General features: G+C 46.4%; 1 protein-coding gene across 3 annotated transcripts in view; it reads left to right on the forward strand.

The window, feature by feature from the left end:
* Positions 1 to 4518: 4518 nt before the first annotated feature.
* The window catches only part of YEATS2 (YEATS domain containing 2), a 1498478-nt gene continuing 1476405 nt past the window's right edge, over positions 4519 to 26591 (forward strand). For all 3 annotated transcript variants that reach the window (XM_086943990.1, XM_086943991.1, XM_086943992.1), the window contains exon 1: positions 4519 to 4642. The gene's annotated coding sequence lies outside the window, so the exon portion shown is untranslated. The remainder of the gene's footprint in view (positions 4643 to 26591) is intronic.

The raw sequence follows: 26591 nt of genomic DNA on the forward strand, positions 1-26591 counted from the left end.
ATCATTAGGCATCTTCGATTCACCTTTACTTTCTTCCATTTCAGGGAACGGCATAGCCGAGGGATTGAGTGCTGACGAAACTAGGCTAGCAGGTATCTGCTGCACCGCAATTTTGTGACCAATGTAGCAATGCGGACAAAATGCAGGTGCTACTACGCCCTCCTCTGGGAAAGTATGATTGTCTATCAGGCCCATGGGAGGAAGTGTCCATCGATATCCTGGGCTACGTTCCCTCTAAGGAGCGCGCGCACCGCTCCTGACCTCACCGCGCACCACCTAGCGTGGAGCGCGCACACGGTCAGGAAGTCGCGCCGCCGGCCGCTTTGAAAGAAGCGAGCGGCGCAAATGCGGCGGAGCGGTCATGAGGCGTGCAGGTAAGGAGGTTGGGGGAGGGCTTGGGGCGCTTGAGGCTATGAGGGAGGACGGGGTAGACTCTGGCCTTTTGTTTAACTATTGCTGTTAATCAGAGCCCCTTCACGGGCTCCGATTAACAGTGATACGCTGTGTTTGGAAACTGCCTACGCTTTTGTTAGGAAAGCGCGGGGAAGACTCTGGCCTTTTGTTTAAGTATTACTGTTAATCGGAGCCCGTGAAGGGGCTCTGATTAACAGCAATACTTAAACAAAAGGCCAAAGTCTACCCCGCCCTCCCTCATAGCCTCCAGCGCCACAAATTGCTATGTGTGCCATTTTCATAATTTCATTGTAATTTCGAGTGACATTTCAACAACTATGAGTGACACTTTATCGGAAGCATTCAATCCCTCGATAATTGATTGACAGCCATACTGTCTGTTTGGGAACGGTGTCATTTTTTATCATTATATTTATTATTACTATTATTAATAATAATATAACGTATTTAAACATAGCATTTTGTATAACATATCTGCATCTTAAGGCGCTATATCAAATGCATTCTTCCAAGCACTGACGTTGTTACAGATATATAAATCGCTCCAAGTTTGCCGACCTAGTAAAGATGGAAGGCTGAGCCTGCCTGCCTGGTGTGTCTGTTCCTGCGTGTGCATAGGCAGTGCCAATTTTCCTCTTGTTTATGTGTGTTGCTGCCACTGGCCTCTTAATCTTTATTTGGGAGTGTGTTGTTTCTTTCCACTGACGCACAGCAGGAGAAAAGCCTCTGTGGAGCAGTTATCAGAACCCTTCCTAGCGTGAGAAGCTGGGTGGGGTAGGTGGGCGGTGGTGGGTTAGGCGGATAGAGGGGCCAGTTCCTAATAGCCGTTTGAAATGCTCTAGGACACGGTGGGTTCGCTGATTCTTAGTGTTTTCTGGAAGTTTATCTCGCTGTTTGTCTTTTTCCAATTTTGCGGGAGGGAGCTCGGGAGGGGGTCGAATCGCGGGCTTCCAACTCTGCCCGACATCCTTCAGTTTGTTCAAGTCAACTAACTGAACACAAGTCCATTGAGTAATAATATTAAATGTTCTGCCGGTCTGTCGCCGGAGTTACCCGGTTGAAATGCGCTAACCAAAAGCGAGAGGGGCAGGGGGCAGGAGGGCACCACAAGCGAGTGAGGCAGAGGGCAGAAGGGCACCAAAAGCGAGTGGGGCAGAGGGCAGAAGGGCACCAAAAGCGAGTGGGGCAGAGTCCAGAAGGGCACCAAAAGCGAGTGGGGCAGAGGGCACCAAAAGCGAGTGGGGCAGAGGGCAGAAGGGAACCAAAAGCGAGTGAGGCAGAGGGCAGAAGGGCACCAAAAGCGAGTGGGGCGGAGGGCAGGAGGGCACCAAAAACGAGTGGGACAGAGGGCGGAAGGGCACCAAAAGCGAATGGGGCAGAGGGCAGAAGAGCACGAAAAGCGAGTGGGGCAGAGGGCAGGAGGGCACCAAAAGCGAGTGGGGCAGAGGGCAGAAGGGCACCAAAAGCGAGTGAGGCAGAGGGGCACCAAAAGCGAGTGGGGCAGAGGACAGAAGGGCACCAAAAGCGAGTGGGGCAGAGGGCAGGAGGGCACCAAAAGCGAGTGGGGCAGGAGGGCACCAAAAACGAGTGGGACAGAGGGCAGAAGGGCACCAAAAGCGAGTGGGGCAGAAAGCAGGAGGGCACCAAAAGCGAGTGGGACAGAGGGCAGGAGGGCACCAAAAACGAGTGGGACGGAGGGCACCAAAAGCGAGTGGGGCAGAGGGCAGGAGGGCACCAAAAGCGAGTGGGGCAGAGGGCAGGAGGGCACCAAAAGCGAGTGGGACAGAGGGCAGGAGGGCACCAAAAACGAGTGGGACAGAGGGCACCAAAAGCGAGTGGGGCAGAGGGCAGAAGGGCACCAAAAGCGAGTGGGGCAGAGGGCAGGAGGGCACCAAAAACAAGTGACATTTGGCGCCGCAGACATGCGAGGTTCGGTTCCTGGCGCACATAGCCATGGTTGCAGCGCACAGAGACCCTCCACTGCCGCACACAGAGGAAAAAAATTAGAGGGAACAATGATCCTGGGTCCCATCCTGGATGCACAAGGGGTGCCTAAATATGTCACGGTGACCATAGATCGGTACTCCAAGTGGCCAGAGGTTGATGTCAACGAAACTGTGAATATGGAGACAATACTGGCATTCTTAACGGAACTGTTCTTAAGGGAAGGCATCCTCAAAGGCATAACGTGTGACAACAGACCACAATTCACGTCGGAAAGGTGGGCAGCGTTCATGGAAAGAAATGGCATCATGGTGAGACATACACCGTATATCACCCGGCTGGCAATGGCCTTATCGAACGATTTAACAGGGTCATAATGGGGTCAGTCCAGGCTGCAATAAGAGCTGGGAAAGACTGGGAGAAGGAGCTCTAGCGCCTAGTGTGGGCGTACCGAATTACTCCTGCAAGCACGGAATACAGCCTGTTCAGGATCCTGCGTGGACGTGAACCCTTCACAAAGGACAACTTTGCGTGGAAACACCTCATCGTGAAGAGCCAATGGTCCCCAGCGGTGGTACGCAAGAACCTTGACAAAGCACAAGCCATATATATACAGACCAATACAACAAGAGCCGTAATGCCAAGGAGACCACTCTGGAAAGAGGGGAATGGGTGACAGTCAAGCAACCCACACTAAGAAAAAAAGGAGACGGAAAATATAGCTCCCCGTTGCAAGTGATGGAACCATACACGCGCTCTGCATTGCTCAGCGATGGGAAGATTTGGTCACAGGACAGGATGGCGAAGTGCAACAAAGTTGTGAATTGGGAAAGTCCCAACAGAGCAAAACGTCAGTTACCAAACGATGAAGATACCAGGAGAGAGAGTGTCAAAGGACCAAGAGGCACAAGAAGCGATACGACAGAGAGAGCGGGCAGCTGCTCCGCGCTCTGTAGAGGGAGAGAAAATTAAGAATACATGTTGAAAAGATCACACTGTCTCCGAGTGAACTTTTCACTAGAGGAACATTACCACATGTGCTGCAGTAAATGGAGGGAAATACATAAAAAAGGAATTAAGGTTTCTTTTCCTTATCATAAGTAGCTGAGCAGTGCAGGGTGGTAAAAGGGAGCGCGAAATTTCCACTCGCCCAGTTTTAAGAGCAACAAGCTGTGCTTTGATCCATATAGGATAAGTGCAGGTGATGTGATTCTGCTTCTTGTTTGAGACTATTAGTTTATGATTGACCACGCATGGGAGCGCTTGCATAAGGCTGCCAGTGCCAGATATATATCACTATCACCAACGAAAACTATAGAATCAGTAACCAAGCAGCCAATGGAACGAGGAGGGCGTGAGTTGTTGTGTTTAAAGCCCACAGACGAAAACAGCATGCGCACTGCTTCTAGGCTCAACCTAAAAAACTCTCCTGTATGTATACACGTGTTTTTAACGACCTGTGCAAAGCTCTGGATGTGGCGGACCTTGAGGCCCCAGTCACACATCAAGTAACACTTCTTCTGTGCTCTGGAAGCTGCAGCAGCCCAAGCTACGGCATACAACAGGAGAAAGGGGGGGGGGCGTCAAAGGGCCATTTAGCTCAGTGGGCACCGCGCCTGTGTATGGTTGCCATTAAGAATGTCACTTGCATGGAAGCCATGGGAAATGGGACCGACGTACTCAGTCATACTTCTACCGTTTGATGTGCTGTCAGAGGACAGTCAAAGAAGCAACATGGTGCGAATCGAACCAGTGTCACACAAAATACGGACTCTCCAAGCCCAGTAAATGTTAGCCATACTAGGCTTGCCAACACAACTACCCTCCCCCCCTGGTATAGTACCTGTCCCACCGCACCACATAGCGCTGTCACGCCCAGCCTGAACCCAAGAAACAATCGTTGCGCACTCACACAGAAAAAGACCCTACACTTAGCACAACCGTGATCCTGAAACTCAACAAGCTCGCATTCGGATTGAGCGCCAGTTAAACCCCTCTCATGCCAAGCAAAGCGTTAGCCTCGGACAAACGTTCAACGGCCAATCAGCACTTCCGAATTCTGTATGGCGCGCTAGGATTGCCTAGGATGGGCCCCATATCCTCCAATCGTAGTTCACCTTACACATTGGCTTTACCGTCCTTTCCCAGATACCGCCTAGAATTATGTTCGCTGAGAGATTGGTTGTTGTGCGACCCGGAATTGCTATAACTACATACAAATGATATCCGTTGGAAGATACAAGTACTGACGACGGACTTCAGGCTGAGTTCGTGGACAGTCTTCGTAAGTAGCGGACAGGTGGTGCCGTATTACACGTGTTTTTGAGTCGTAGTATTTTCCCCACTGTGCAGCGTAATAATGCTGTAAAGTTCTGGCTGTAGTACCCGTAATTTATGCGCTGATACTGCAGTACTAGATCTAGTAGCTGACTTCTTTTACGGACACGTGAACATGCATGTACACAGTTTACCAGAGGTTCCAAGTTTTAAAAAATAGGTGCATTAAAATAACAATCATTTTACATACTACAGCATAACCAAACGTGTAGATTTTTATTTCATTAATGTGCAGCACATAGCGCGACATTTTTAACACTGCAGTTTACTTGCAAACTTGTGTTGCTCACAGCAAAGAATGTTTCCCCTATGGTCGGGTTTCAACCAAAAATGGGCCCGGCCACCTAAAATATGACCTAGATTCGCAGATAGTGTTCTTTCGTGAAACTTTGCTTTGTTAGTACCAGTCAGGGGCGGCTGGTGACATTTGGAAGTGGTGGGGGCGTAAACTAATTTGCATATTGCACTGCAGCGAGCGAGCCCGAACCACCTTGCATCCATCCATACATCATTCATGCATCCACCCATCATGCATGCATCCATACATCATTCATGCATCCACCCATCCATCCACCATTCATTCATGCATCCACCCATCCATCCATCATGCGTCCACCCATCCATCCATCATGCATCCACCCATCATGCATGCATCCATCCATACATCATTCATGCATCCACCCATCCACCCACCCACCCATCCTGCATCCATACATCATTCATGCATCCACCCATCCATCCATCATGCATCCACCCATCATGCATGCATCCCTGCATCCATCCATACATCATTCATGCATTCACCCATCCATCCACCCACCCACCCATCCTGCATCCATACATCATTCATTCATGCATCCACCCATCATGCATGCATCCATGCATCCATCCATACATCATTCATGCATCCACCCATCCATCCACCCACCCACCCACCCACCCATCCTGCATCCATACATCATTCATTCATCAGTTATGTGACCTGCAGGTTACAGAAAGATCACTGCTGTAGGTACATTACTCCCTGATCTATCTAGCTGGAATTCGAACCTGAGTCCTCCAATCCCGAATACACATTAGTACAGCTCAGACCTTATATTCTAGAGTGTCACAGTCATTTGTGTATTGTTCTAGATACTTTTAAATTTGTGACTATGTACAGGAACAACTATTGCCAGGGTGACTTTAAATACGCGGCAAGGGAGGACTAAATTATGTAGCAAGAAATGGCAAATTATGTGCCATAATGGATGTCATTTTGTGAAAGTATTAATGCATTATGTTGTCATTTTAACACTTGTTAATTTAGTCGGGCGTAGGTTTCAACATTATTAGTACCAGTGTAACACAGAATGATGACAACAAGTCCGGGTCCGCACCTCCTCTTCTCCTCAACCCCTTGGCACCTTCACGTCGTCAAATGGCACTGGCAGCCCCTTGCAGCCAATCCTGGCGCTGCAGGGGCACAGGTTACTCTACGCCCAGAGCACGCCCATTAGGAGACCGAAGGGCTCCTAATGGCCATGCGCAAAAAAGCACGAACACAAGTGCGCATGCGTGGGCACGGGTAAAAAATTCACCCTCCGTCCCCACGAATGCGCACTCGTGTTGCTGCCTGCCTGGTGACAATCATGTCAATCAACATGACGCCTCCCGACGTCATGTTGACTGGCATGCATTGTCAGTTCTCCCTCGGTGTCTCCTGCGGGCGGCTGCGGGCGGGGGGCTACGCCCCCACGCCCCTATGGACGCACCACGCCTGGTACCAGTATGTTCATTTTGGGCTAGTGTCACTATACCTTTGCAACAATACCAGAGGTCTTTTGATGTTGTTTATTGTTTTGTATTATAATTGCATTTTAATAGTGCTTCTACCCCAGACGAGGCGGCAAAGTGCTTTTTCGGCGAGTAGAACTCTTCTCCGGAACTCAAAAAGGATTAGTGGTGAATTAGTATAGTGAAACAGATTAATTTGATCGGTGAATATGTTAGCCTGTTATTTTGATTAAGAAGGATACGGAAGGGATGGAAGAGGAAAAGGTATGCGTTTATATAGTGTTTGCTACCCCTGATGAGTTGTTGAAGTGCTTTTCGGCGAGTAACCTGCTACTCCGGAACCAGAAAAGGATTAGTGGTGAATTAATCTAGAGAAATATGAAATTAATTTGAGCAGTGGATATGTTAGTCTGTATTTGAATTGAAAAGGATAGTGGCGGGATGGAAGAGGGGATGGTTTGCATTTATATAGTGCTATCTCCTCTGATCAGGTACTGTCGCACTTTTCGGAGAGTAGCAGGCTACTCTGGAATCGAAAAAGGACTAGTGGTGAATTAGGGTAGGGAAATATGAAATAAATTTGATTTGAGCAGTGGACATGTTAGTCTGTTATTTGGATTGTAAAACATCTGTTGAGAGGTAAACAGAGTCTTACATACCTGGAAGGAGGGATTGGGTATCGTTTCCAGACTTATCTGGAAGATCATCTGCCAAGGCTGTCAAACCAGATTAACTTCATTTTATGTTTCGTGTTGTATATCTAGCCTGAATGCTTCCTAAACGCACATTAGTCGACTATATAAAGAGCAAATTTCCTACATGTTAAGAGTTGCCATTGTGTGGTAAATATTTAAGTAATTTACCTTGATCGGAATTGCTATAATATCAATAAGCCAAGCATGAAGAGCACAGTCCGTGGTGGTTAGAATTCAAGGGTCTTTATTCAGTAACTCGAGTTAAGGGAGAGCTCCGTCACCTAAGGAGGCTCGGGAATAGTCTCTACTTTAATCAAAGAAAACATGGTATTTATACACTTTAGACATAGAAAAGAGGAAGGAGCTTCCCTTGAGCAAAACTCGGATAGCTGTGTCGTAATTTTACAGAAGTAAGTAAAATCAGATAGCCGTGTCGTAATCTTACAGAAGTCATGGCAGCGTAACTGTGTCAAAATCATACAGAAGTCATGACAGGAAGAAGCGTGACTGTGTCTTTAATCATGAGGAAGTCACGGCAGAGGCAGAGCGTTGAGAAATAACCCTAGGCTGGTTCCTTAGATAAGAGAGAGAGAGAAAGAGAGAAAAGAGAACTGGTTGAGAACTGGTCGTTGACAGGATGTCTGGTGTCGTGTCTTTAGCAAACAGGCCCTGGTTTCTCGGAATTGGTCGTTGTGTCTTGGCAAACAGGGGCTTATTTCTCGGAATCGACCTGACCATAAGAATGTGTGGTTGCAACGGGGCTCGTTTCTCGGAATCGGCTTCGACATAAGAATACGTGGCTACAACGGGGCTCGTTTCTCGGAATCGGCTCGAACATAAGAATACGTGGTTGTAATTAGAGGAAGTAGCACGTTGAGTGCGACCTTACGTTCATGTGCCCGTGTTTTCTAGTTTCTACCATGGTGAGCTCGGGACGTGAAACAGAGGGTGTGTAATGGGACATACATAACGAAAAATATTCATTTTCCACATTCCCTCCTTGTCCCATAATACACCCTTTTAACATTGTTTTTCTTAATCTACCTCTATGTTCATTAAGTTGTCTACTTGTTCCTGTAACATGATCTCTTCCTTCCTTTTCTTTCTAGTTTGGGGTCTGGGAATGCAAGTAGTGATACAGAAACTACAGAGTGCTGGGCCACACTGAATACAGAGGCAACAGGTGTAGAGAATGGCTAGGGCGAGACCTATGACTGTAAGTGCCTTCCATCCCCATGAGGACAGGAGGCCCCAGAACCATCCCGCCAGGGACCAGGCATCAGTGTCTGCATCTAGCTTTCTGGAAAGTACATGAAGGCGGGAAATAGCAGAATACACAGAGGGTGCATTATCTGGAATGTATATACAACAGCTGGACCCGATCAGTTCGCATACGCCACCACGGTCAGCCAATATGATATCTACAACCATACGGTTCTGCAACGTCATGAGTCTGTCGGAAGCCATCTCAGCCGCGATGTTGCTTAACGCACCAGCGGTCTCGTTTATGGCTCCCTGAACTACACGAGTTAGTTGTCTTATGTGGCGGCTGTTGATCATAGGTCCCCAGAAAGGGATAATTCCTTTGAAGAAATCGCCAGCCTCTTGGTCCGCTGTGTCCTCAGCATCTAGGACCCCCCTTCGCCGTCTATTAATTACGGTCGGAGGATCACTTAGATAGTAATCTGTCGGGGCGGTGTAAGTAGGGGGAAGTAGAAATGCAAGGTAGCACTTCCCGGACCAGCCTTGAGGTAGCTAAGTACGGGCGTGGGGTCCACAGATAAAACAGGTGTTGGGGGCCGTGGCCATCGTTGGGAAATTAAGGTCAGGTAGGGTGTATGTCTTATTACACTCGCTGTCTCCCATTTTCTGACCCTTGCCCTTTCCTCTTACACAAAATAGGCCCTTATGGGGCACAGCCCATCCTCCCTGATTGTCTGTCTGTCTTTTTTGGACGGAAAACGTTTCCCTAAAGGAGGTAGTGTCATTAAAAAGGGAATAACTGGTATTCTCATTATCTGCTCGTCCCCACATCGTGGTGAAATTTACCATCTTTTCAACGGCTCGTACTGTCTTGGTTTTGATCTCGTTCCAGGTACTAGTGTTCTTGGCCTTGGTCTTAGGAATGTTTCTAACAGAAGCTGAGAATATCATAGAGAATGTGTAGGTAGATCCAGCATAGCCGAAAGGGAGAGGAATAAAAGGCATTCCTCCGTGTACGGAATGTGGCATTAAACCACAGACCAAACAGTTGGTTTTGTTAATAACCATTTGATGTTGGTGGAGGGTGGAGATGAAAGTGTTATTGAAAAATTATTTTCTTCTGTTTTCAAGATGTGGTGGGAGATCTACATGTGAATGCATAGCAGTGTTGTTCAGATGTGTGGGGGAAACAGGTGGAAAAGCAAGATGAAGGAACCAGCCTAGGCAAGCCGTGATACAGAAAATGAGAATCATGATAGAGAGGAAAATTGAAACTTTGTTATATAATAATTTTACGGATTTGAATATATTTTCCATGGTTCGTCGCTAGTTTAAGTCAATAGTGCATACGTGACCAGACACTTCCCAGCAACCCTCAGCCACCGGTAGGTCGAGGTCAGATGCAATGTTTCTAGCTTGTTTCTGGTGGGATCGCAGCCGCGATCTGTACTCGTCTTGGGGGTAAAGTTCAGGAAGGGGTGAAACAAAGTCTGTCGCTTCAGTGTCTATTGTTTCGGGGTTAGCAAAAGTGCCAGTAGGAGTTGATCCGAAGAACTTCTTTCAATGACTGATGTGGAGCCATCCTTTTCGTCCTTCGACCTTGACTGCAGTCCTCGTTGTGAGTAGCACCAACTTGGGAGACGGCCACCTTCTTTCCAGGGGACTGGCACGATCAAAATTCCTCACGAGTATCCAGTCGCCGGGTTGGATGGCGTGTTCCTCGGGCGTTGTTTTGTCTGGAAAGGCTGCAGCCACCTGCGAACGACAGGAACGTAGTGCAGACATCAAGGAAGCTAGGTAATCTGTCAAAACATTCGAATCAATGTCAGTTAACTTTTTAGGGGATGGGACGCCCCAGATATTTGGAGGTCTCCCATATGTGACTTCGAAGGGGGACATACGCGTCCGGGAATGTGCCACCATTCGCATATAAAAGAGAGCAACCGGAAGAGCTGTAACCCAGTCTATTTGTTTGTCAGCACAAATTTTTGCTAATTTGGTCTTTAGAGTCTGATTATGTCGTTCGACCAAGCCTGCTGCTTGGGGGTGTCGAACACAGTGAAATTTCCAGGTGTATCCTAACAGTAAGGAAACGGCTTCCATTAGCTTAGAGGAAAATGATAGTCCGTTGTCAGAGTATATGACTCTTGGCAACGCATATCGGGGGAAAAATTCTCTAACTAGTTGTTTAGCTGTCGTTTGGGCACCGTAGTCTGGGACGGGGTATGCTTCAGTCCATCGGGTCAAGGTACAGACTACTACGAGGACATATTTATGTCCTCAACATCTCTCCATCTGTATGTAGTCCATTTGGAGGACTTCAAAGGGGTGATTAGGGGGATGGAACCCTCCTTGTTCAACTGAGACACTTTTCCCTGGATTGAACTGACCGCAAATCATACAGGTTCGTACTTTTTGTTTGGCTGCTGAGGACAGATGCTTGTTATGCCATACCAAATTCAGACTGTCCAACATTCCTTTTTCTCCTAGATGTGCAGGACCAAGGGCAGTTTCTATGATTACGGGAACCCTTATGTCAGGGAGAAACCATTTGGATTTATCTTTTGTTACCCAGCCCTGATCTGTGTGAGAACCTCCCTCTTCTTCCCATTTTCTCCTTTCGGTTTCTGTAGCTTGGTTTTGGATGTCTACTACATCTTTGGTGGGGTCGATAACTGGATAAACAGTCTTAATAGTAGTTTCAGTATTCAGTGTTCCTGTCTGAGCAGCATGTTTAGCTTTGGCATCCGCCAGAGCATTGCCTCGTTTAATGGAGTCCATGACTTTTGTGTGTGCCTTGCATTTCAGTATAGCTATTTCTGTGGGTTTGTGTATTGATTCTAGCAGTTGAAGAATGAGGTCCCCATGTTGTATTTTAGTTCCATGAGCGGTCAGGAAACCTCTCTCTTTCCAAAGGGTCCCGAAATTATGGACAACCCCGAACGCATATTGCGAATCGGTGTAGATGTTGACCCGTTTTCCTTTGGACCATTCACATGCTTGGGTAAGAGCTAGGAGTTCTGCTGCTTGGGCTGAACGTACGGGTATTCTGGCTGCTAGGAGGACCATATTCTCTGCAGTGACAGCATAAGCTGCTGAAAGCTCGCCTGTTTGGAGGTGCATGCAGGAACCATCTACGAACAGTGTGTGTTCCGGTGTACTTAGAGGTACGTCTACAAGATCAGACCGGGGTTTAGTGACTAGTTCGACTATCTCTAGGCAGTCGTGAGTTTGGTTGTCTTCGGGAACAGAGGGTAGCAGTGTAGCTGGGTTGAGGATATTGCATCGTTTGATGATAATGTGGGGTTGGAACAATGTGATTTCATAACCTATGAGACGAGCTATGGTCAAGTGTTGTGTCTGTGTCCTATTCAGAAGTAATTCTACTGCATGTGGGACTTGTACTTCAAGAGGATGTCCTAGCACTATGGAATCACTTTGTCGAATTCCCAGAGCTGTAGCTGCAACGGATTTTAAACAGGCAGGCAGACCTTTTGCAACAGGATCAAGAGTACTGGAAAAATAAGCACAGGGACGATGTTTATTGGCCTGCATTTGTGTGAGTCCTGACAAGGCTGTACCTTCCCGTTCCGTGACGAAAAGGACAAAAGGTTTGGCATAATCAGGTGTAGCTAGGACAGTTGCAAAGCATAATACTTGTTTGAGAGTGTCAAAAGCAAAAGTATGATCAGGTGTCCATGGCAATGGAGAAGAAGTGGCAAAATCGGTGGTCGTTAATTGTATCAGAGGTTTGGCTAGATAGGCGAACTGGGGAATCCACTGACTACAGTAGGAAGTGAGTCCAATAAAAGCCCGGACTTCTTTCTGTGTCTTAGGGACAGGAATGTTAAAAATGAGTTGGATTCTTTCAGGTGTGAGTGCCCTACCCTCCTTTGACAGCAGGTGTCCTAAGTATGCCACCTGCTGTAAACACAATTGTAATTTTGAGGGTGATACTTTGTGGCCATGCTGTGCAAGGAACATTAGGACAGTTCGTGAGGCTTGTTCACATTCCGGTTCGGAGTGTGCAGTGATCAGTAAGTCATCGACATATTGTAACAATGTCGTATTAGAGGGCAGAACAATGTCATCTAGTTGTCTTTAAGTGCCTGACTGTAGATACTGGGACTTTCTGTGTACCCTTGAGGAGCTCTTGTGAAACAGAAACTACGACCTTGTAGTTTGAACCCAAATAGATACTGACTATCTGGGTACACTGAAGAAGGCATTTTTAAGGTCAATAACTGTAAAATGTGTTGCATCAGGATTTATAGCTGTTAGCAGAGTGCTGATGTCTGAGACCACAGGGTACTGTGGTACCACACATTTGTTGAGTTCTCGTAAATCTACCACAAGTCTGTAAACTGGTGGTGCACCGTCATCTGTCTTCTTTCGCACTGGTAGAACTGGTGAATTACATATGTTGGATGGTACTTCTCTGACTACTCCTTTTTAGGTTTCCGCTACCGTCGCACTGCGTAAGCAGTGGGCGGAGCCGAAATCTTATGTGTGTAGTATGGGGGCCTGAACACGCCCCTCTTCTCCATTGGCTGGCCTCGTAAATGCTGGCCAGCCATTGGAGGAGAGGAGCGTCACTCATTTCAGGGCACGCCTTGACGCGATTCAGGGGCGTTTCTGGGTCTTTCTTTAAGTCCCGCCCTCTCCTCTTCCCATTGGCTGGAATTTTACCTTCCAGCCAATGGGAAGGGGAGAGGGCGAAAAACACGCCCCGAATCTCAAATTGACCTTGTTCTGTTTGTGTCCGTTATGTAACTCATGGACTCCGAAGTCCTTATGTAATGTAACTGGTCCTTTTATAAAACGCGCTGACACCTTTGGGTAAAGTTCGCGCTATATAAAATCGCATTAAATATAATAAAAAAAAAAAATTCCCTGTCTGTATCTGAGACCCTACGCGTACGACATTCCGTCACATGCTTCCGTCGGGAAACATCCTTAACAACGCGGGCTTTACCCCGTGCTGCTATTACGACGCTGCCTTTACAACGCAAGTCGTTACAACGACTTGCGCTGGAGGGCGCTATTGGATAGGGAATAGGTAATTCCCTATCCAATAGCGCCCAGCCTACTGTAATGTGGGCTGGAGTTGGAATAGAAAATTAAACTATTCCACTATCCAGCCCTTACAGCGCAAGTCGTTGTAACAACTTGCATTGTAAAAACAGCGTTGTAATGGCACGCGGTGTAAAAGCCAGCGTTGTAATGCCATACATCCGCTTCCGTCATGCCGCTCCAGGCACGCCGCATGCCTGAGAGTTCCGCTGCCCGCTCAAAAGTAAAGCTGAATGTTTCTGCAGCCCTGGGCTGGGCTGACAGCAGCGGCGCCGCCTCGGCATTCTGCGGGTAGAGGCTTCCGCATCCGCCCGTGGAGAGGGGCGGCTGCAGCCGGCGACAGAGCGTGGTGATGGAGGCGGAAGCCCTGCTGCAGGAAGCCCAGGAGAGCATCGAGGCTGCACAGAACTACGGACGGGAGCTGCAGCAGCGGCTGCACGGGCTGCAGCAGGCGCGAAGACAGGTCAGAACCGGTGGCGCGGCGCCCGGGTTACGGGGAAGTTATTAGGGTACCTTGGAGTGAGGCAGGCACATCACGTGTCACTCATTGGGATTCCGAGGTATGGGATGGGGTCAAAGGCAAGATGTCAGTGTCCCTGCTCACAAAATATACGTGGTAATAGGGCAGGGACCAGGGATCCTACATGAGAGAGGTCCTACACAGAGACAAGAGGTCACATATAGTAGATGGAGGCGAGTGATCCCAAAGGCACGAGATGAATGGCCACAGTGGGGAGGGGGGGTCAAATGCAATAAGAGAGACTGCCCACATGCACAGATGTGGAATAGTTCTAGGCACGGAGGGAGGGGGCTAGAACTGTTAAGGAGGGTGCTTCGAGGCAGCGTGGGGGATCTAGTCACGGAAAGGAAAGGCGCAGGGCTTGACACGGAGGACGGTCCAGAGGGAGTCTGGGCTCAATGAGGAACGTACACTACACAGGAGGTAAGAGAAGTGGGTAGTCACTAGAATATAGGGTACTTGTCACAGGCAAACCAGGGTGACTGGTCAAAGGCGAGGAGCACGCGCAGGATTGCACAGACAGGGGTTTAGGCTCCAAATGTGGCGGTACCAATGTGTAGTCCAGTGTCCCCTTAAATAACTTCATCCACCAGCACGATAAGTAGGGCTGTTATTCAGGAGATCGAATACATACTGGCAGGGGCTCAGTGTTTCACCCAGCCTTTACCAGCGTGCAAGCTGCAGGGTCTTTACAGACTCTTAGCAGGTCACAGACAAGAGTTCGTCAGCACCCTCCTTTCAGAGTCTTTCAGAGTCTTTCAGTCAACCAGGTTTACTTTTATCATCCCCTCTACTACCCTTTCCCACGCCCCCTCTGTTGCTTTTTCCCTCTTTCACCCTCTCTCCCCTTTACCTGGCAACCTTGTGCCTTTTTCCTTTGCATGCCCGTCTGCCGCCTTTTCCTTTACCTGCCTCCTTTTTAGGTCTCGGCTAGTAAAGCGCTTAAAGCGCGTTCTCACCAGAGAACTATTGTCGGCGTCTCAGCAGTCTGAGAACACCGAAGTGAGACAAGACCTGGCCGCGCGCAGTGTTTTCCCATAGGATAACGTTGTGCGCGCGGCCATGTCTTGTCTCCACAGCATTCCAGGGCTGACCGGATCGCGTCGCGTGCCTCTCTGGAATGCAGGGGGAGTCTGCAGAGAGGAGCGCGGCGCTGATAATCAGCCATGCTTTTTTTTTTTGTTTGTGTCGTCTCTGAGCGTGGAATGCAGGCTGGATTCAAATTACAAAGTATGCCGATTAGGGCGTCAGTGAATGATACTGCCGGCGCTTCCCTCTTTTATCTGCTTTTAGAAATAATTGTGCATGACCAAGTGGTTATTCGGTGCCTCCCTGTAGACTAGCCGAGAGAGACCTTGTTTTAAGTGTTGTTCCAAGTGTTGCGTCACATGGACTCTGATTTTGAGCCTGGTCAGCCGGTCTCGTATTATGGTACTTTTGTGTGTGTGTCAAGTCAGACATTTGAGAGCAGGAAGGGTGACTCTTGAAACACACATGTCTAATGCTGCTGCTTTTGAGGCGGATAGTCTCATTCCTTGATTGCCTTTCTATCTGCTGTTTCACTAAAGGTTAGCTAGCACTTCTGCTTATGGCAGACCTGCCTGGGAACAAACGCTGCGCGCCCCTTAAGTGCTCTGTCCTGATGTTGATTCCTGAGGGTTCAATGAGTATCCTTCGTATTTTATGCTGTATGGTAGGCAGGGCTTGTAAATGATCTCTGCAGCGCTAATCTGCGGGGTTTAGTAATGTGTGACAGAGGCGACAGACCGGGATTCATGCGTGTGCCTACAGTAATCTGAGCGCAGTATGCCCTCGTGTTTGAGGTCGAGGTCGACTGTACCAGTGTGCGCTTGTTTTTGTACGGCCCGTGCATGTTTTCCTCTTCTTACTATAAACCTTACCGCCTCTACACCCTCCCTAATGAAGAACACAACCATCCGAGAGAATGCGCCCAAGACCCCACGCATCCCATGTGTTTGCAGCCCCATGGTCGCATTTACAAGTGCAAGACGAGCTGTTTACGTTGAACGAAAGCAGTCCTTCCTGTCCTTTCCATTCTCTCCAAACACTGGGCAGTTCTATTAATAGAGCCGTTAATCATTGCCGAGTCAGCAGTATGCCGCAAGCATCAGCAGGTCACCGCTGTGTGTATTTGTGAAGCATGTGCACGCTTATGATGATGTGTAGGTCGGCACTGTGTGCAGATGTTTTGTAATGTACTTCTGAAGTTTGCAAAATACTGTTCTATAATTCAGCACTTTTTGCAGGTGAGCTATAATCATCCGAGAGTTAGCAGTGTCCGGTGTGTGTTTGCGCGCACATACCATAGTAGTTTATACGTCTGCGGCGGTGATGTGCCAGACAGCGCCGCCATGTGGCAGACTGTCACAAGCACCAGTGCTGACAATTAAGAGCTGCGTGGAGCACCGGAAACCACTGGCTCAAATTAAGCAGGGTTGGCAAGACTTAGTCAAAGGGGTCTCTAGAAATACCACAGGCACCTCTCACGCATTGTCTGTCTCCCATTCTCTATCCTTTCATACCCTGTATAGTCTACTTTTTTCTTTCCTCGGTTACACTACCTGTCTCTTTCCGTTTTCGGCACTATGTGCTTCTTTTCAAAAACATTCTGTGCTGGACTAGTTGCATATTACATCTAACTTTCCCACTCTCAGGCAGTGGAGGCGAATCCACCGCATGTACACTTTAGCACCGATTAACCACAACTGACATAATGGCTGACACTGCAAGAGTGCAATGGTCCACGACAGTTAATTAAATTCGCAGTTGCCAACATTTGAAAACAAGCATTTGCAATGTAATAGGTCTTGCATTTACGCGACTTTGAGCTATTGGCATTGTAAATAACAATGACTTTTGTTTATGTTTTGGTTTTTAAAACATAAATAAAAGACCTTGTCATTTACAATGTCAAGACCTTAAACTCGCGTTCATTTACAATGCTAATAGCTCTAACTTTTGCAATGCCGAGACCGTTGCATTGTAAATGCTTGTTGTATCAAGTCATCGATAATCTGAATAAGGGCTTGTTCCGCATCTGGAGGTAATTTGTATTGGCGAAGACGAGGTAAGACAACACCTTCCTTCAACGTGACTAAGTGCGGTGTTATATCCATGAACCCTACGTCAGTTGGATCCGTAGCCCATAATGTAGTAGGAATGTCCCTTAATCTGACATCTAACTCGCGTGTCGTGAATTGACCTTTGAAATCTCAGAGGAATAGTCATATTCCATCCGGGGAACAGCATATCACAGCACCTAGCTCCTTCAATGTTTGGATGCCTAGTACATTTTCAGGACAGGATTTAGTAAGTACTAGATCGGTGGAAGTTGTAAGAGGTCCAACCTGAAGTGATACTGGTTCAGAAACTTTGTTAATGACTGGTGTACCTGAGAAACCCAAGGACATACTATTTGAGCCAGAGAGGGGTACCTTGGGAACTTCATTGTGTTGTACTGTCGTCCTACTGGCCCCGGTGTCAATTAGAAATTTTGTTTCTTTACCCAAGAGATTGGCATGTACATAGGGACCCTTTTGGTCAACCGGGACCGGGATTAGTGGACGACTGTCGTGTTCCTCCCAGCTGTCTCATAAAATTGTAGGGAATTCAGGATAGGATGCCACGGGAAACTGATAGAGTTGTGTTGCTAGTGTAGTATCAGCTGGGGGAGTTGATGTTGGGGCAGAGGGATGAGTGGTATAGGGGCGAGGCTGTGTCTTTCCAGTAGCAATATTATGTTGTAAGACTGGACAGTCACGTACAAAATGTCCAGGCTTTTTGCAATAGTTACAAGTAACCTTTTCTTGTGTTTCTGGACGTTGCTTATGAGTCTGAGGAATTGTATTGGTCTGTGCTACCAGTACTTTCATTTTAGTATCTTTTATCCTCTTTTTCTCCTGTTCATGTTCGTCTCTAATCCTATTCTGATGGTACTGGAGCATCTGAAGTGCTTGTGAAGGGGAACTTGCTTGCCAAGTACTTTCAACCTTTAATATTCTGTCTTTTATTTGTTGTAAGGCATTCTCTACAAGCTTCGAAACAAACAATCGACTATAGGCGTCTCCACCTGAGGCGAGACCGCTATTAATAAGAAAACATTTTTCTAGTCTGGTATAATAGTCCCCTACATCCTCATCTGGTTTTTGCTTGCATGCAGAGATAGCATCCCAATGTTCCTTTTTAGTGGTCAATAACTGAGAAAGTATTTTCGGGAGAAGGCGAGGGAGTTCTAGGACTAGAGGTCCCAAGCCTTGTCCAGGAGCACGAGTATTTTCTTCTGTCTCTCAAGCTGTCCATGCTATCTTTTTCCCTTCTACCTCCCAATCTTTCCCTTTTAGTTTGTCATATGTTCCTTGAGGCAGTAAGACTTTAAGGAGAATATTGAGATCCTTATAAGTAAAGGAACCCATTTGAAGGATGTCTGAGTTCCCTATGGAAACCCGTGGGATCTTTTTCATGAGAAGGGACCATTTTCTTCATTTCTAATATCTCTATTTTTGTCAGGGGAGTGTAGACAAATGTTTGTTGTAGCTTTCCTCCAGAATCTACAACGGGATGTACTTCTCGGAGAGGAAATTGACCTTGGTCATACTGAGGAGGATTTGAGTCATAAACATTAGAATGGTATTGGACATATCGCTGTCGTTGGTCTAGGAAAATGTTTAGGAATTCTTGTCCCCTTGTCACCCACCTCCCCTCTAGACAGTCTCTTAAGAGAGGATGTAACATTTTGGGTGGGTGGCTAGTGGCTTCATACAATGTAATGAGATGTTGAACCATATAGATACTGGCTAGTCTTTGAGATGTCATGGGGAACGATAAGAAGATTTGGGCGACTGTCAGGGCCATATATAGAGTATTGGGACACCCAATGGGTGCTTGATCGGGCAAGTTCTTTTTCTCGTGTGGTGAGTAGAGGTTTGTCGTCCATCCAGTCATCTAAAGCCTCTTGTGTTAATTGAAATGATTGGTCTGAAGAAGCTGATCATTTTTTAGACTTATTCCTAAGTTGTCCGCTACTTTGGGAGCGAGGGATAGGAGAACGTACTGATCCCTGAAAAGCAGCTCCTTCTTCATCTGTACCCCCATTCTCTGTCTCTTGGGTAGGGGCATTTTTCTGATGAGAGTCGGAAACCTTACTGGTAAAGAGAGGGATGAAAAAATCAATTTATTTTATTTTATTATAATTCCCCGCTACCACTGCTTGATCTAGCTGAAGTAAGTCGTCGGGAACCTTTTTCCCTGCATTTTATATCATACGGATAAAGCAAGTAATCATAAATCCTGAGAGACACTTTTTATGAGCGATAGGTTTATTTTTAATAGTTTCTTGTAGGACTTCTAAATTTTCTCCTGTTCGGAGAGCTTCGTAAATTTTATTTAGGCAATTTGTGATATTTGGTACCTCCCGTATGCCTTCTAAAGCTTTGCGTAAGCAATCGGAGACATCTGCTTGTGAACCTTCTCCTGGAATCGGGTCGAATTCACATTCTAACATAGGCAGAACACCATCTGAAGTATCAGGGATGGTTTCCGTCTGAGTAACTATCCGTCTGACTGTCTGATTAGTATAAGCAGGAGGTGGTTCTATTAAATAGGTGGTAATGAAGTCTTTGGGAGCAGAAGGAATTTTAGGACATGGAGGTGCTGTGGGAATACTAGGGTTATCATCGGACTCTGTCTTTTGTGAAAGGACGGGATACATACCCGTCACGGAGGCCGAGGCCTTCCTCTTTATTTGTTCAAAATTAATATCCGCATTCTGTTCTCGTAACTTTCTCATCTTACTTTCTTCTGACATTCTATTTGCTTTCTCTACTTCCCTTTGTTCTTTCTGTTCCCTTCGATGTGCTTCCTTTCGCCATAATTCGATACTCTCTAACATTGAGGGTCTTGCTTTCTTTTCCCAACATTTCTTTTCAACTGCCATGATACAATTCAAATCCCATGTGCCACTCTTTGGCCATCTAATCGCAATTTCTAAATCTTGAGTGTACTCTTTCCACAAATCCAAGTACAAAACAGCACTAATTCCATATTTCGTATACATAAGAAAACCAGGAGTATCCTTTGGTGGGACTGGTACATCTTGTTCCAGTAACCCCCTCCGGGTACCCAGTTTACACAACTTTGAAAACAAAGGCATTGTGACAACAAACAACAAAAACTTACACTTGATAACTTGATATATCCCGAGTATCAGAATACAAACATACCGTTTTCTAGAAACCTAGAACCCGTCTTGACCGTGCTCTGAAAAATCAGAACCCGTCTTGACTGTGCTCTGAATAAATCAGAACCCGTCTTGATACACCCCAGCAGTACTCGCCGAGGTGCAGAGAACTTGAAGATCTCGAAGATCTGGACACTGGACTAGTTGCGCTGCGCTCTTGATCGGGGGACTTGTCGGGGTTCTGAAGACCTCGGACTCGGCCACTTCACAAGATTCGGGCTCTGGGTCGAGACTTCCGCTGTCTTCCTTACCGCCTCGTATGGATGGCTAGGCCGCGGCTCGGTCCCTCTTCGACACGAAGTTCATGCAGGAACACCCTGCAGTGTGCACGTTGAAGTCCGTCAGTATCTGGAGAGACAGGTTCGGGTCCGCATCACCGGCGTGTGGGGAGAAAGGGAAGTTCCTGTTCGGGCGCCAATTTACTGTGGTAAATATTTTAGTAATTTACCTTGATCGGAATTTCTATAATATCAATAAGGTCATGCATGAAGAGCAGAGTCCGTGGTGGTTAGCATTCAAGGGTCTTTATTCAGTAACTCGAGTTAAGGGAGAGCTCCGTCACCTAAGGAGGCTCGGGAATAGTCTCTAATTTAATCAAAGAAAACATGGTATTTATACACTTTAGACATAGAAAAGAGGAAGGAGCTTCCCTTGAGCAAAACTCGGATAGCCGTGTCGTAATCTTACAGAAGTCATGGCAGCGTAACTGTGTCAAAATCATACAAAAGTCATGACAGGAAGAAGCGTGACTGTGTTTTTAATCATGAGGAAGTCACGGCAGAGGCAGAGCGTTGAGAAATAACCCTAGGCTGGTTCCTTAGATAAGAGAGAGAGAAAAGAGAACTGGTCGTTGACAGGATGTCTGGTGTCGTGTCTTTAGAAAACAGGCCCTGGTTTCTCGGAATTGGTCGTTGTGTCTTGGCAAACAGGGGCTTATTTCTCGGAATCGACCTGACCATAAGAATGTGTGGTTGCAATGGGGCTCGTTTCTAGGAATGGGCTCGGACATAAGAATACGTGGTTGCGACGGGGCTCGTTTCTCGGAATCGGCTCGGACATAAGAATACGTGGTTGTAAATAGAGGAAGTAGCACGTTGAGTGCGACCTTACGTTCATGTGCCCGTGTTTTCTAGTTTCTACCATGGTGAGCTAGGGACGTGAAACAGAGGGTGTATAATGGGACATACATAACGAAAAATATTAATTTTCCAGAATTGAAGAAACAAGACACTGAAACAAAGCTTAAGAAACGTGCATCATGAGTTACTGTGGTTAGGCAAAGCCAAATATCTTGGAAGCATAATGGATCCATGTACATACTGTTAGGTCCTCACAACCAAGCAAAATTCTGCGAATACATAAATAAACTAGACAACACTGGCCATTCAAGAGTGAATGATGTACCAATTGAGAAATGGATCACATATGTCTCTGCTCTCTAATGAACAGAAACGGCATGGATAACCAGAGAAAGTTAATTATCAAGGCTATAAGTATCCTCCTCTGGGCCATGAAGCTGTTCCTCACCCTTGAGTTTCTTCATCAGTGTGCACACCTAGGTCTCCGAATTCTCTTCCCTCCAACGGGAACAATCTGCCTTGTTTCTCAGTGATTTCCACAAACCGCCATCCTCACAGAAGATTATTTAGATTTAGACCCTCTGATCAGGAGACTTCAATTTATCATCAGGCGCATATTGGATGTGATATTACGGATACTCCTGCTCGTGCCCAAGTCCAACAGCCTTCCACTCATTCTCAGGTTCCTAGCAAGGACCCTGCTCAGTTTGGCCCCAAGGTTCTGGCTCACCCATATCTCTTTAGGGCCTCTGAAGTTCCCAGAGTTTCCTGTCTCTCCCTCCCCCCATCAAATTAAATACCCAGATGCTTTTTCTCACCCTCCGTTTCCTAAAGCTACTGCTAACCCTCATCTCCTGGAGGCTCCTGCTAACCATCGCTTCCCAAAAGCTTCTGATCACCCTTGGCTCTAGGAGTCTCCTCCTAACGTCGGGCCCCTAGTACACAAACAGAGCCAGTTGTACACTGAGCAACTGCAGGCAAGAATTGAAGAGCATTTTGGAATTTGTGTTTGCCCACGTTATTTGTATGAGTTACACTGACAGAGCTTTGTGTGCACTGATTTATGTTCAGTCAGGTTTGGGGTGAGCTTGCTGACCTATGTGCGTATTCTATACCTGCAAATTAAAATGGAGGTGTTCAACCAGTGCTATTGGCACAAAGGATTTTTAACATCCCCTGCAAAGACTTGTACCAATACAAATTAGAAATCCAATTGGACTGCCATCCATAGACCTTCTGCTTAGAGATACTATGCAGGAAGTGGGTCTGGTAACAGTAAGTCCCACAAGATTAGTTTAAGGACACATTGGAACATAAAACCCCCTTTTATTGTTGAATAACACTCAAAGTAGCACAAAGAAACATGAGCAATACTTCAAAATGTTTATTTAAAGAAAATCCTAGTCTAGTTCATAAAATATGAAAGGTAACTACACAGAATGCAAAAAGGAATGCAGTGATGCATGGCCAGCGAAAACAGCAAGAACATTTCTATCATAAAGGGTTATAAGTGGTAAAGGTTATATTATGCGCAAACCTAACAGTGCCCCTATTTAATTAGAAATAATAATTATAGAGTGCTCCAAAGGTGAAGGGTGACCACTTATCCCCTTGAGATATGTTAACCCCTTCGATGCTCATGACGAGCTCAGCACGTCATGAGGCACGGTTGAGCTGTGCTCATGACGAGCTGAGCTCGTCATGAACAGTGGAATAACTTGGGATCCAGCACAGGAGGGGAAAACCATAAGCAGCGATGGTGTTAAGCACAGACCCTTAACCTGAGGCAAATGAGACCCCTGAGCAACACCGCACTCAATCAATCAAACACGCGAGTACACAAAAAGAGTTCTTGTTCCTTCATTGAGTTTTCTTTGTTCCTTTAATCCTCCTGCTCCACAGGAGATATTAGTCATTCATCGAATACAGTGTACATTCCAGTCAATCCTGTAGCTAATTCCGTAGCCAACATGTGTTTCGAAATTGGTTATTAAACCAAATTGACATCATCAGGGCTGTTCCACATTTGTTAAAGTCAAAAAATATAATCGCAGTAAGTCTCTGTTAGATCTGGGGTTCGCTAGTTGGCAAGGGTATTCACCTTTGTCCAAATAGGGACCCTTACTTCTAAGTCAGGATAAGGGGATTACACTCCTTCATAACCCCTGCTCACCCCCTTGGTAGCTTGCCACGAGCAGACAGGCTTATCTCAGAGGCAGTGTGTTAAGCATTTGTGAATATACACAGTAATACAGTGATAACACTACAGATGGACACAACACAGGTTTTATAAAAATAAGTATTCTTTATATAAAATTAACACAAGACCACAAACGACAAAAATCCACAATACTACACTTAAGATTACTTAAAAGATGATTAAAGTCTCTGAGTTCAAGTTGCTGGTAAATGCGACAAAGTTCTCAACAAAGTACCTGGATGCGTAACGCAAAGTGAACAAAAGGCTTGCAAAAGGGGAGATGCGTCTGTTCCGTGACCCGTGGGAACGGTTGCGTCCTTCCTCAATGCTTACGCAGAGTAGAGGACTCGTCGTAAGTCTTACCGGTGCGGAGGTGATGTGTAGATTCTTGGCCTGCGTGCCTGTTGCGGTGACCAAGATGGCGCCTTGATGCGATGCTATGATCTAGCTGCAATGCGAGAAAATGGCGCCCTTGATGCAGCGTTGCCGCCCTGTCAACCTTGCGACGACTCTGTACTTTGGAGCCGCAACAGGCCCTGAGACACGCTTCTCCGGTGATGCGATGGCGACTCTCTCGATGGCGTCACGCTGCTCCGGTGATGCAACAGCAGGCAGCTTCGCTGAACACACGCTTCCAGGGAGATGCGACGAAGGCCCGCTTCTCCGGCGTTGCGATGATTCCAGCTGCAGCGGCGACACGCTTCTTCTCGATGCGTCGTGCTTCCAGCTCCAAGTGGCAGGCAAGTGACTGGAGTCAGAATTCCCAGCAAGGAAATTCAGGAGGGAGCTGGAGGTGAAGTCTTTTGTCCCGGAGACTTCAGCAGGAGGCAAGCACAGTTCAAGCCCTTGGAGAATATTCTGTAACAAAGTTCCTTCTCCTTACCCTTGGCAATGAAGCAACCACTGCAGGCCAACACAGCAAACAGCAAACTGGCAGAGGGGCAGTCCAAACTCCTGCAGCTTCCTTGGCTCTTCTCCTTGGCAGAAAGGTTTCTTGTCCAGAAGTGATCTCATTTCTTGGGATTAGGGTTTCAATAATGATACCCCAAAATACTTTGTTCTCTGAAGGCAGAGAGGCCTCTGCCTAGTCCAAAACAGTTCCCGAGCACTTTGTTTACATAACTCTCATCTTCCTTTCACTGTGCAGGGCAGAGACATCAGCCGCCCCAGAGGAGGTGAAGTCAGCACAGGGGAGGGAAGATACAGCTCTGGGGCACTCTGTTGACATGATTCCTCCTCTCCTTTCACAGTGCAGGGCAGAGACATCAGACAAGCCACAGGGGGTGCAGCCAGCATTGTATAGGGAAGGCCCAGCCCTATTCAGGCCCCAGGTGCAACTCCTCCCTCCCATCTAGATGCAGATCTCTATTCACCACTAGGCTGCCCCAGCCTGTCTCCTGGAATCCCCCAGCCCTGTCACTCCCAAACCCAGACAAGGAACACACAACCCAGCAGGGGCAGGCTCAAATGGTTAGGCAAGCAAATACCTGCTTTCTAAAAGTGGTATTTGCAAACACAGAATATTAAAATAAACTTCACTTAAAGATGTGTTTTATTATTCTAAGTTCAGGCATACTAAATTCAAATTTCTACCATGTTCCCTAAGTCAGTTAGGATTACAAGAATGTAATAATCTAAGTGCCCATTCTGACCTATGAGAACAGATAGCCTTCAAAAGTGAAAAACGAAAATGGCTGTAATTCACTATTAGAACATGCTACACACATCAGATCCTGTCCTACCTCATACTTACTTTTTTTTAAAAATGATTTTTGTATAAAATCCTAGAATACATAAATTTACACTGTGAAAGTTCATCGTAACCCCCTAACCCTCCCCCACCCCTTAGTCTGGCAGACTTCTAAAGGAAAAGAGAAGATAAAGAAAGAAAAATATACACTATGAATACCACATTATGCATCGTTTGGCCCCGTAAAATAACTGTGTGCTGTGCCCTTAAATCAATCACAGAACTGGCATTGGAAAATAATAAAGCAAGCTACATCAAACTAGACACATGTATAGAAATAGCACAGCATAAAAATCTTCAAATAAGAATACAGAGGCCATTGCCAGTTCAAATACAGATACAAGAGCAGTTACCAGTTCTTCTGTCCAGTTATTACATGGTTTAATAGTTAAACCCCATATATAGACTTCACTAAGAGTGACACCAATAGATCTAGGTTAGGTTTGAAGGAGTTGCCTATTATTATTATTATTATTATTATTATTATTATTTCTGTCTTGATTATCACACCATTCTTGTAGCGGAGCCCAGATTTTCAGGCCAGCAGTGCGTTTCCTTCTACCTTTCCCTTTATAGATTGCAATTTCCAGCTTAAATACGGCTAGTAATCTGGCGAGCCATTGCTGAAATGAGGGTGCCAGTTCATCTAATCAGGCCGATGCAATACACCTCCCAAAAACAGCCATTAACACAAATATAAATTCCACCCCTTGTCAATTCCAGTTTGGGTCAGTCGCTCCTAGAAGCATCATTTCAATTGTCAAGGTAATGGGATTTTTCACAACCGCTGATATAAACCTCTCAATATCGAGTTTCAGTTGGGATAGGCCGTCGCTGGTAGCAAAAATATGTATACAGTCTGCATTCGGAAAGTGGCACCGGGGACAGTAAGTTCCTTTACCCGAGCCCCATTTAGCAATTTTGTCAAGAGTATAATATAACATAAAAAGGGTTTTGTAAAATTGCGTTTGTAGTTTAGTTGATAGCAAATAAGTTTGTGACATTGCCATTATACTTTCAATTTCAGCTGGAGGTATACCAATTTTGTTTTCTCACTTCGAGGCTATCTTTCCTATATCATCAGGTGCCGAGATACTTAATAGGATACATATTTCACTAATGGTGTTAACTTTACTGGACGAAAAGTGTCTCAAATGTCTCACATTTTGTACTGATGATTTCACAAAGATTTCTTTTAGTTATGAAGTCCCGTATTTGAAGAAGTCTCTGTTGTTAATTTGGTATTTCATTCTTAGTTCCTCAAATGTGTGAAGCCCCGTAGAAGAGCAGAGATTGCCGAAATGTGTAATTCCGGCTGCTTCCCATTTCTTCATACAGCTATCC

Source organism: Lissotriton vulgaris, chromosome 11 (genome assembly GCF_964263255.1).
Source record: "Lissotriton vulgaris chromosome 11, aLisVul1.2, whole genome shotgun sequence".
NCBI classification, from domain to species: Eukaryota; Metazoa; Chordata; class Amphibia; order Caudata; family Salamandridae; genus Lissotriton; species Lissotriton vulgaris.